General features: G+C 44.7%; 1 pseudogene; it reads right to left on the reverse strand.

The window, feature by feature from the left end:
- Positions 1–7,923: 7,923 nt before the first annotated feature.
- Positions 7,924–8,793, reverse strand: LOC132497647 (alpha-N-acetylgalactosaminide alpha-2,6-sialyltransferase 6-like; annotated as a pseudogene).
- Between the last annotated feature and the right edge of the window lie 335 nt (positions 8,794–9,128).

Raw genomic sequence — 9,128 nt, forward strand, 5'->3', positions numbered from 1 at the left:
ATTCAGGTTCAACAACATAGGAATGCAGGGACTTCCCCGGCAGTCCAGTGGTTAAGACTTCTCCTTCCAATGCAGGCGGTGCCAGTTTGATCCCTGGTCGGGGAGCTAAGAGCCCACATGCCTCACGGCTCTCATCACCCTCTTGGGCATCAGCACAAGGTGGGAATCAGCTGCGTTCTTTATTTATCCCTCTGATTTTTCTGGAACCTTTCCTTCTAGGAGAAATCTCTGGGCTCTGTGGGACCTGTGGTGACCATCAGGTAAATCTGAGACCAGACCAAATTCAACCGAAGTAGTCTTCAGAGACAGTCTATGCCAAGAAAGGTAGGCGCTGGGAAAACGAATTCATGACCTGCCCCCCAGCTCACTAAAGGCAGAAATATCAATAATAACAAAACAGAACTCTACCTTGATGATGTAGGAAGTGCTGGAAATATTATCTATTCACTAAGGAAAAAAAGAAATTCTAATATAAAAGAGTAGGCTGCTTAAAGAGTCCTTGGAATGAGATCTGCAAAGGAGGGGAGGAGGGAGAGAGAGCTATTGGACATATTTACATCTTATTTTGGCACACGTTCAACTAGTGTTGGAAATAGATTCCCCTAGTCTCACTGCTCCTCCTTCCACTTGTTTTTCACTAGCATCAAAATGTGTTTATAGGGGCTTCCCTGGTAGCACAGTGGTTGAGAGTCCGCCTGCCGATGCAGGGGACACGGGTTCGTGCCCCGGCCCGGGAAGATCCCACATGCCGCAGAGTAGCTGGGCCCGTGAGCCATGGCCGCTGAGCCTGCGCGTCCGAAGCCTGTGCTCCACAATGGGAGAGGCCACAATGGTGAGAGGCCCGCGTACCGAAAAAAAAAAAAAATGTGTTTATCATCGCTGAAACATTCAAAGGAGTTTGGATTTGGAATATGGAAGAAAATCTGGGACAAGGATATGGGGTTTTGAGGAGATTATATAGGGATGTAAAGTGAAGTTGTGGAAATGAGAAGACCATGAAAGAAAAACTGAAAAGTAGACTAAGCTTAGAAGAGTTGACATAGGAAGTAGTCTGAGTATAATCTGCATTACTTCCAATCCAGAAATGGGTGCTTCTTCCTCCTTGTGTTGGGAATGCTTCAAAGGGTGTATCTCTGCTTGAAAGTGAAGAGCTTCTATTGTGTTCTGGTAGAAGGTTATTCTTAGTATTTTCTGAAATGATAGCTTATGTATTAGTAAAAAACAATGCTAGCTGCTATAAATCTTTGGGGCTTAACACAATAGAAGTTTCTGTCTCTCTCATGTAACGTCTAAAACGGGTTCATGACTGATAAGTGCTCAAAAAAAGTGAGTCTTTTTTCAGTAGTGATGAAGGTATCTAGCCTCCTTCCATCTTGTAGTTTTGCCTTTTCAACTCCTTGCTTTCAAGACCACTCTGCTATCTGCCTTACATCAGGGGATAGAGGATGGTGATCATGCATGAGATTTATGACCAGGCTTGAAAGTGGTGTACCCTACTTCCATCCTGTCCACACCTGACTGTAAGGTGACTGTGAGCTTTGCAGGAAGAAAAACCTGTCTTGGTGAAAGAATCTGTCAAATTCAGGAACAACTTTCAAGTAAGTATTCCAGTGTCCTCACTGATGTCTGATATCCTACTCTAAAGCATCTTTCAATTGGTTCTTATCTCTGTTGACACATAAATTACATAAGTAGGAGTTTGGGACATTGATGGATATTTAGTCTTTATTATAAATTGTTGCTTTTTAATTTGTGAGCATAACCCATTAGCAGGTTTTGACATCAATTTAATAAGTCAAGTTGTGATCTGCTTTTAACAAAAATGAAAAAGAACAGAATAGAATAAAAAATGTCTCAGTGCATTACATAAAGTACAGGTAAGTATTTTTGTATAACTTTTGTTTCAATTGTATATATATTTTTTCTTTATTTTATTAAAATTTTTTTCCTATTTTATGTATATTAAATACATACATTATATTATATATGCAGTATATAATTTCATATAACATATAAAATACCCACTAATATATAATTGAAACAAAAGTTATATGCTGTCTACCTATACATGTATATGTGGATTATTAAGTCTGCTGTAATATGTTTTTCTTCCTAGGCGTTGCATAAAAAATGTAACATAGTAGTGTAACTAGTTTACCATACCTTTTCATACAAAGGTAGGACTTAATGTGGACTTGGGGAATAAAATAAACCTATCCTATTTCACAATTTTGCTTGGGGTTGTACAGAGGGAGTGAAATAGAGTGCCTACATAAGTTCCAATATAACCTGAATTTTCTTTTTTCTATAGATAACAATGACAGGGCAGGAGATTTGTGAAATATCCTAAGAAATTATCACATTTCTACACAAGGCAAAGGATGAGTCAGTAGCAGAATTACAAACTTAACTCCCAATCTGTTTGCCTTCTGTCAGTTTTGGATAGATACTTGTTTTTAAAATCGTCATTTCAAGAAGTATCAATATACATGCATAACATCAGTCCTGTCATCTAAAGTTCTTTATATAAGCAGGTGGTTTTGGACCTTGCCTGCAGCAATAGCCTTTGATCATTTAGGGGCTACTGATGTACCCTAGGCAGCTCCAGTTAAACAGTTGTTTGTAGTAATTTAGACATATACGTTTATACTATATCTTTAATCTTTTTGCACTTATAATAGGCTCACAGTATGAGAATATTTGAAAAGATTTTGGCCCCACAGTTACACTTCACCTTTTTTTTTTTTTTCTGGGGATGTACGTAGTAGTTCTTTTCCTGTATGAATGTAATTGAGATTATACATAAGGATGAATAGTTGATAAATACAATTATAGATAAGGCTAGTAAAATTATTTGAGATGGTTTTTTATTAGAAGCTAAATTCAACTAATTGTTTTTATTTGGATCGAACTTTTGAACCTAAAATCTGGAGTTCTTCAGGAATCCCAGAATGATAATGATATTTATTTCACTCCATGCATGATTCAGAACAAATGGAACATAATATAAAAAGTGGCTAAGGAGGAGGAGGATACAAAACCAAAGGACTAGGCTTCCCTGGTGGCGCAGTGGTTGGGAGTCTGCCTGCCGATGCAGGGGACGCGGGTTCGTGCCCCAGTCTGGGAAGATCCCACGTGCCGCGGAGCGGCTGAGCCCGTGAGCCATGGCCGCTGAGCCTGTGCGTCTGGAGCCTGTGCTCTGCAACGGGAGAGGCCACAGCAGTGAGAGGCCCACGTACCGCAAAAAACAAAAAACAAAAAAACCCAAAGGACTGGTCAGTTTGGTCTCCACTCTTTTTTTGATATTAAGGCTCAGATATTCCTAGTTTTTAGGGATGGGACAACTATAAAACTGATGATGCAAAAAAAAAAATAATAATACCTACATCATAATGTTAAATTAATTAAATAAGCTATTGCATTGTAGTGTTTAATATAGGACCTGGCTAACTGTAACCATTTAATAAAACATGGCTAGTAATACCCAAAAAAAAAAAAAAAAAAAAAAAAAAGAAATTCCAAAAAAAAAAAAATCTACAAAAAAAAAAAAAAAAAACTGATGATGCTACAATGAATTCCCATGTAGTATCTGAATGAAGGGTGGGTCTCAGGTACACAGCTGATTCTGGTGGGGGATGCAGGGTGAGTTCAACAAGAAATTCTAATCTAGTGGCTGCATGAATTTGGAGAAAAACATATCAGTTTTGGACACAAAGAGAAACGCTCTTGAACCCTGGCTCTGCCATTTATTCTAGTTGTGACTGTAGGCAAATTACTTAACTTGTCTATGCTTAGGCCTTCTCATTTGTAAAATAGGAATGATGATACTTTATCAATCAGGAATGTTTATTGTGAGTGACGGAGATCCCAGTTCAGATTGGCTTAAATGAAAAGAGAATTTTGGCAAGGGGATGGGGGACACCTAATAGAAAACCCAGAGACATACAGCGTCAGGGGAACTGTTTGATTTAGGGTCATGTGTCTTCAAGGTTCCAGCTCTTTTTCTGCATCTCTCACAGTTTTGCTGTTACGTACTTTTGAGCTTGGACATCATACAAGATGTATTAATGGTAGCAAAAGTGACTGGAAAACATCTAGGCCACACAATTACATCCTAAATGAAGCAGGGAGAAAAGAGCACGTTTTAGAAAATAGTTTCCATAGAAAAGTCGAAAACTTTCTTACCTAGAAATCTCCCATAAAAAGCTCTTCTTGCCGTAAATTTGATCGTATGACAGTCTCTGAAACAATCACTGCAGCCAGAAGAGTGGGATAAACTATTAGGGTCCAACCCTGAAATAGAGGGTCAGTATATCTGCAAATAAATTCTGGCTGACATGGGTCTCCCAAAGAAATCTAGGTTTTGTTTAGGAGAAAAAAGATGCTGGGGAAGCAAGTATCTGCTACCTTCCGCCTGACTACCCTACATCCATATGCATTCTTCTTCCCATCAAGATATGCTGAGGCTTATGTACCTGCTCCATCTCCTTTCCAAGGAGACCCTCCAAACTCGCTTCGCTGAGTGGGAAAGAGTTAACACACCAGGTCTGGTCGTTCAACATTAGCATATTATTAGGAGCGCCTGTGGCATGGCCAACTCCTGGAAACATGGCCCTTGGAATGTTCCCTCTGTTACTAATTAATAAGGTTGTTTTATATGCCTGAGACACCCAACCGTGCTACACCAACCTGTCCAGATAGTTTATGCTGACACTGTGATTTCTGGTGGACACTGATTTCCTTCTGGGGTTCTGGAGATGAGGAAATCATGGCTGGCCATGCAGGTGAATGTGCTGACTGTAACCAGCCCTCAGTAAGAGTCCTGCAGTCTGAGATGCAGGTGTGCTTCCTTGGGTGGAAACGCTTTGCAGGTGCTACAGATCATTGTTGGAGGAACAGCGCATCCTGTGTGACTTCCATGAAGGAGGGCTTTAGAAACCTGTGTCTATTTCCCAACAGACTCCACTAGGTGCATCTTTTCCCTTTGCTGATCCTGCTTTGTATCCTTTTTGCTGTAATAAATATTAGCCTGAGTATAACTGTTTCTGAATTTTGCAAGTCCTAGGGAATCATCGAAAGTGTGCATGTGGTTGTGCTACCCCTGAAACAACCACACTGCTGCATCCAGAGCCAGAACTAGGATTCTCTAGGTTAGGGGTAGACAACTATTTTTTTTAAAGTGCCAGATCTTAAACACTTTATGCTTTGTGAGTCATAATGCCTCTGTGGCAATTAGTTAAGCCTGCTAGCTATGGTAATGCAGTGTGAAAGCGGCCATTTAGACAACTCATAAACAAATGGGTGTGGCTGAGTTTCAATACAATTTTAGTCACAAATGCAAGTGGGGGAAGGGAAAGGTTTGGTCCACACTGTAGTTTGTTGGCTCTTGTTCTAGCTGGTGAGCCAGATTCTTGCTTTTATCCAAATGTAGCTTCCTGTGGTGTGATGATCTGACCAAATTTAACTGGGAAGTGTTAACTTCTTACAGTAAAATCAATATACAATGGAGGGTAACAAATAAAAATATATATTTATCAATGGTCTGTAAGACATATATTTCCTGCTGGACCAGAGTAACACAGGCTCCTTGACCTGGGAGCAAAGTAAGTTCCTAGCGGATCTGGTGCTTCTACATCCCCTTGGAAGTTGTCTCTTATCTACTGGCACTGTGATCACAGCTTAGATAGGAATTTGGGTGGTATTTCCCTTTGGGGCTTCAGGCAGCACTCTTTCTCTTGGTCTGGGGCCTGAGAATTGCCTTGGGAATAGAGTCATCAACAACCTTAATTCCTCATTAATTGGTTGAAGGTTCTGCCCTCAAACTATTTCCTTAATACTTTAATTGAATTTTAAGCAGACATTAAACCACTTTGATTGAACTTCAAGGGATAGTAAACAAAGCCAGGGGTGTTATTAGATCATGGTCTTTGAGTTTATAACATGCCCAGAGAAATCTGTTTCTCAACAATAGGTGTTCATTTAATGGCCTCTGTCTTGTTCTCTTCTAGGGAGCAATTCAGAACAACAGGCTGATGGAGTGGGGTTTGGGGGAGTCACTCATCTGCATCTTTGCAATGAGAGGTGATGGCCCCCTTTTCCTGTACTGAATACACATGACGTTATTTGGGAGGCACCCAGGCAATAAAACTTGTCTCAGGCTCCAATTTTATCACTGGATAATTTTTCTCCTCTATGATTTTTATTACAACTGATTTTAGCATGGGGCTGGATAATTCAGTCTTTGTTCTACCTGTGCAAAGACATCTTCTAGTCAACTTTAATTACTTGGAACACATCAAAAGAATCACTGTGAGAAAAGTGAATGTTCTTTCTTTGGCCCAGATTTTCCTATTTTCTATAGGTCTGGTTTCTCCTATTTTCTTCTATAGAAGACTACTTCAGTTTCCTCATCAGTAAAGTGGAGATCATAATTGTACCTGTGCCATCAGGTATTAAATGAGCTAATACAAGTAAATTGTTAGTATAATGCCTGGTGCATAGTAAATAGTTAATACATGATGGCAAAAAAAGGCAGCTAACACACAAATATCTTAAACATTTCCTACTAAATCTTTTAATGCTTTAGATTCAATACACGGTATGAGCCTAAAGCTACAACTGCTATTTTTTGTTTGTTTTTGTTTTGTTTTTCTGTATCTTAGGTGCATGTATTCTTGTACAATCATTACAAAATCAGGTCTGAGGTAGTTGCGTGCCCTCACCTCCACCCCAATGTGCAATGGCTCACTGCTAGCGGCCTTCTCCAGGAAGGCCTCCAATCTTCACTTCCAGGCTCCAGAAGAGCAGGGTGCAAACACACCCCACCGAGGCCCAGCAATAAAGTGCCTGATGCAGAGTGAGGGCATAGAACCCAGGCCACACAGATCCTGGCTGGCCCCCTAGAACCTTCCCAGGCCCAGTTTGGGGGAGACTCTTGGACAACTCCAGCAGCTGCAGACAAAGGTGCTGCAGGAAATCCCAGACTAGCTGGGATTCCCCTTTCTCAGCCCCCGAATTTCCTCCAGCCGGTGGAAAACCTCACTGCTGGATGGCCAGAAAGGGGCCTGGCTCTTTAAAATCCCAGCTAATGGCTGCTGAGGGGAGGGGCTAAGGAAAGAGCGGAAGGTTTGTCCCTTCTTATCAGAGTCCCCCAAACCAAACCCTGGGGGAGTCTATGAAAAAAAAATAGCCTCAGGTTTCTAGGAGGAGGTTGGGAAGGGAGCCTCAGACCCTCAGGTAGCTGAGTCCACCAGCAAGGAGTGGTGTGGCTGGAGGGGCCAGTCTTATGGAGGACAGACCCGAAGTGGTTGGTGGGAGAGGTGGGAGGGTTCTCAGACATTAGAACCTGACACAGGCAGAAAGATGCTCAGAGAGGGGGCAAGGGGTTTGTCCAAGGCCACTCAGGGCAGAGCCAAGACCCAAACACCAGCCTCCCACCCCTGGGCCCTCCAACCCCACAAATGTCCCAACCTGGCCTCCAGATAGCTCCCACCTCCACAAAACCTCTTTCTGGCTCTGGGAAGGGAGTGGGCAACACAGACTTCCCAGCTCCTTGGAATAGGACCCCACTGTCCCAGCCAACGGGAAGTAATTTGGGGTCCATCCTGGGGCTCTGGACAAAGGAATCATGGGAAAGGACATGTCCTTAGCCTCAGATTACTCAGAAATAACCTATGCTCAGACCCTGACTGGACAAGAAATACCCCCAACACCCAATTAACCACATAGAAGCCCAAATCCCTGCTTTGGCCAAGAGATACCCCCAGGCCCTGAATGGCTGGAGGATTCACCCTCTTCAAGGCCCAGATTGACCAAAAAACACTCAGACCAGCCTTGATTGGCCAGAGATGGCCCTTGGTCGAGAGGCTGGGTGGAGAGCCACTTCTCCTGTATCCCTTGTGAGGGTCCCACAGGCAGGGTGAACTAGGTCCAGGAGGGGTGTGGGAGAAGGTGATTCTGTACAGCTGGGCCCAGGATGAGAAGACCCTCTTCTCCGTGATGAGTCTGTGATGCCCTTGCTGCTAGGCTCGTTCCAGATGTAGGTGATACTCGTCCAGCCCCTTGGGCTCATAGTAGCCGTAGGGCAAGCACTGCAGGCTGGGCTGCTGGCTGCAATAGTTGGGGAGGGCGTGCAGGGGGACCATGCTATAGACGTGCAATCGCCGTGGCGAACCACCCTGTGCTCGACTGCTTTCCCTGTCCTTGCCTGTCTCACCCCGGAAGAGGTTCACAAATTGGCGCATGCGGCCGAGAGGGAGCTCGCGGGACTCGGTGCTGGGCACGCCAGGCCTGCGCACTGGGTGACGCGCGCCAGGCTTCCCTGGGGTTCCTGGGTCTTGTTTGGGCGACCTCAGAAGATGAACAGAGTTTCGGGGTCTGGCTGGCGAACTCCGGGAGCCTCCGCAGCACACAGTATACACTGGAATGGGCCTTCACGCGGAAGGGGGTTTCGTCGCCCGCGTCGGCCGAGGAGCCCGAGGTGGGTGCCTCGTTCGCGCGGATTGTGCTCGCTGGATCTCGGGCCCAGCTTGGTGCCTAGCAGGTGGCTGAAGCTGGTGACCATCACATACTGGTGGCACCGGGAAAGCCTCGTTTTGTTGCCAAGAGTGGGGATGGAGCCATGGGTGATGCTCCACTCCTACAGGCTGACAGATACGGCCCGGGAGCGTTAATGAAAGACCCCACTAACACTGTTGGGAGTTTGTTGCTACTGAGGGGCAGGGGACAGTCCTGCAGGCAGCCCAGGGGCAGGGGTGTGGGGCTACACTGGCTGAGGGGCCTCCGGCAAGTCATGTGACCTCTCTGAGCCTCCGTTTCCTCGTCTGCCCCGGGGAGCGCCTGGCCCCTGTAGCCCCCAAGCCCCCTCACAAGGCGCGGGGAGCCGAGAGCCAGAATTCGCGCCGCGCCTCTCTGGCCGCCCAGGCCCCGCCGCAGCCTCCGCCCTCCAGGTCCTAGCGCCGCCGCTCACCCCAGGGCCCAGGCCTGGGCGGTGGACCAACTGCTATTGTGTTAACAAGGAGTTTTCATGCCCTGTAACAAAGGATGCCAGTTTTCTCTCAGCTCCAGATGACAGAGTCCTCATGACCTTTTCCCGTACTTCAATGTAGGCAATTCTGCATAAGTTAAAT

This window comes from Mesoplodon densirostris, chromosome 10, assembly GCF_025265405.1.
Source record: "Mesoplodon densirostris isolate mMesDen1 chromosome 10, mMesDen1 primary haplotype, whole genome shotgun sequence".
In the NCBI taxonomy this organism is placed as follows: domain Eukaryota; kingdom Metazoa; phylum Chordata; class Mammalia; order Artiodactyla; family Ziphiidae; genus Mesoplodon; species Mesoplodon densirostris.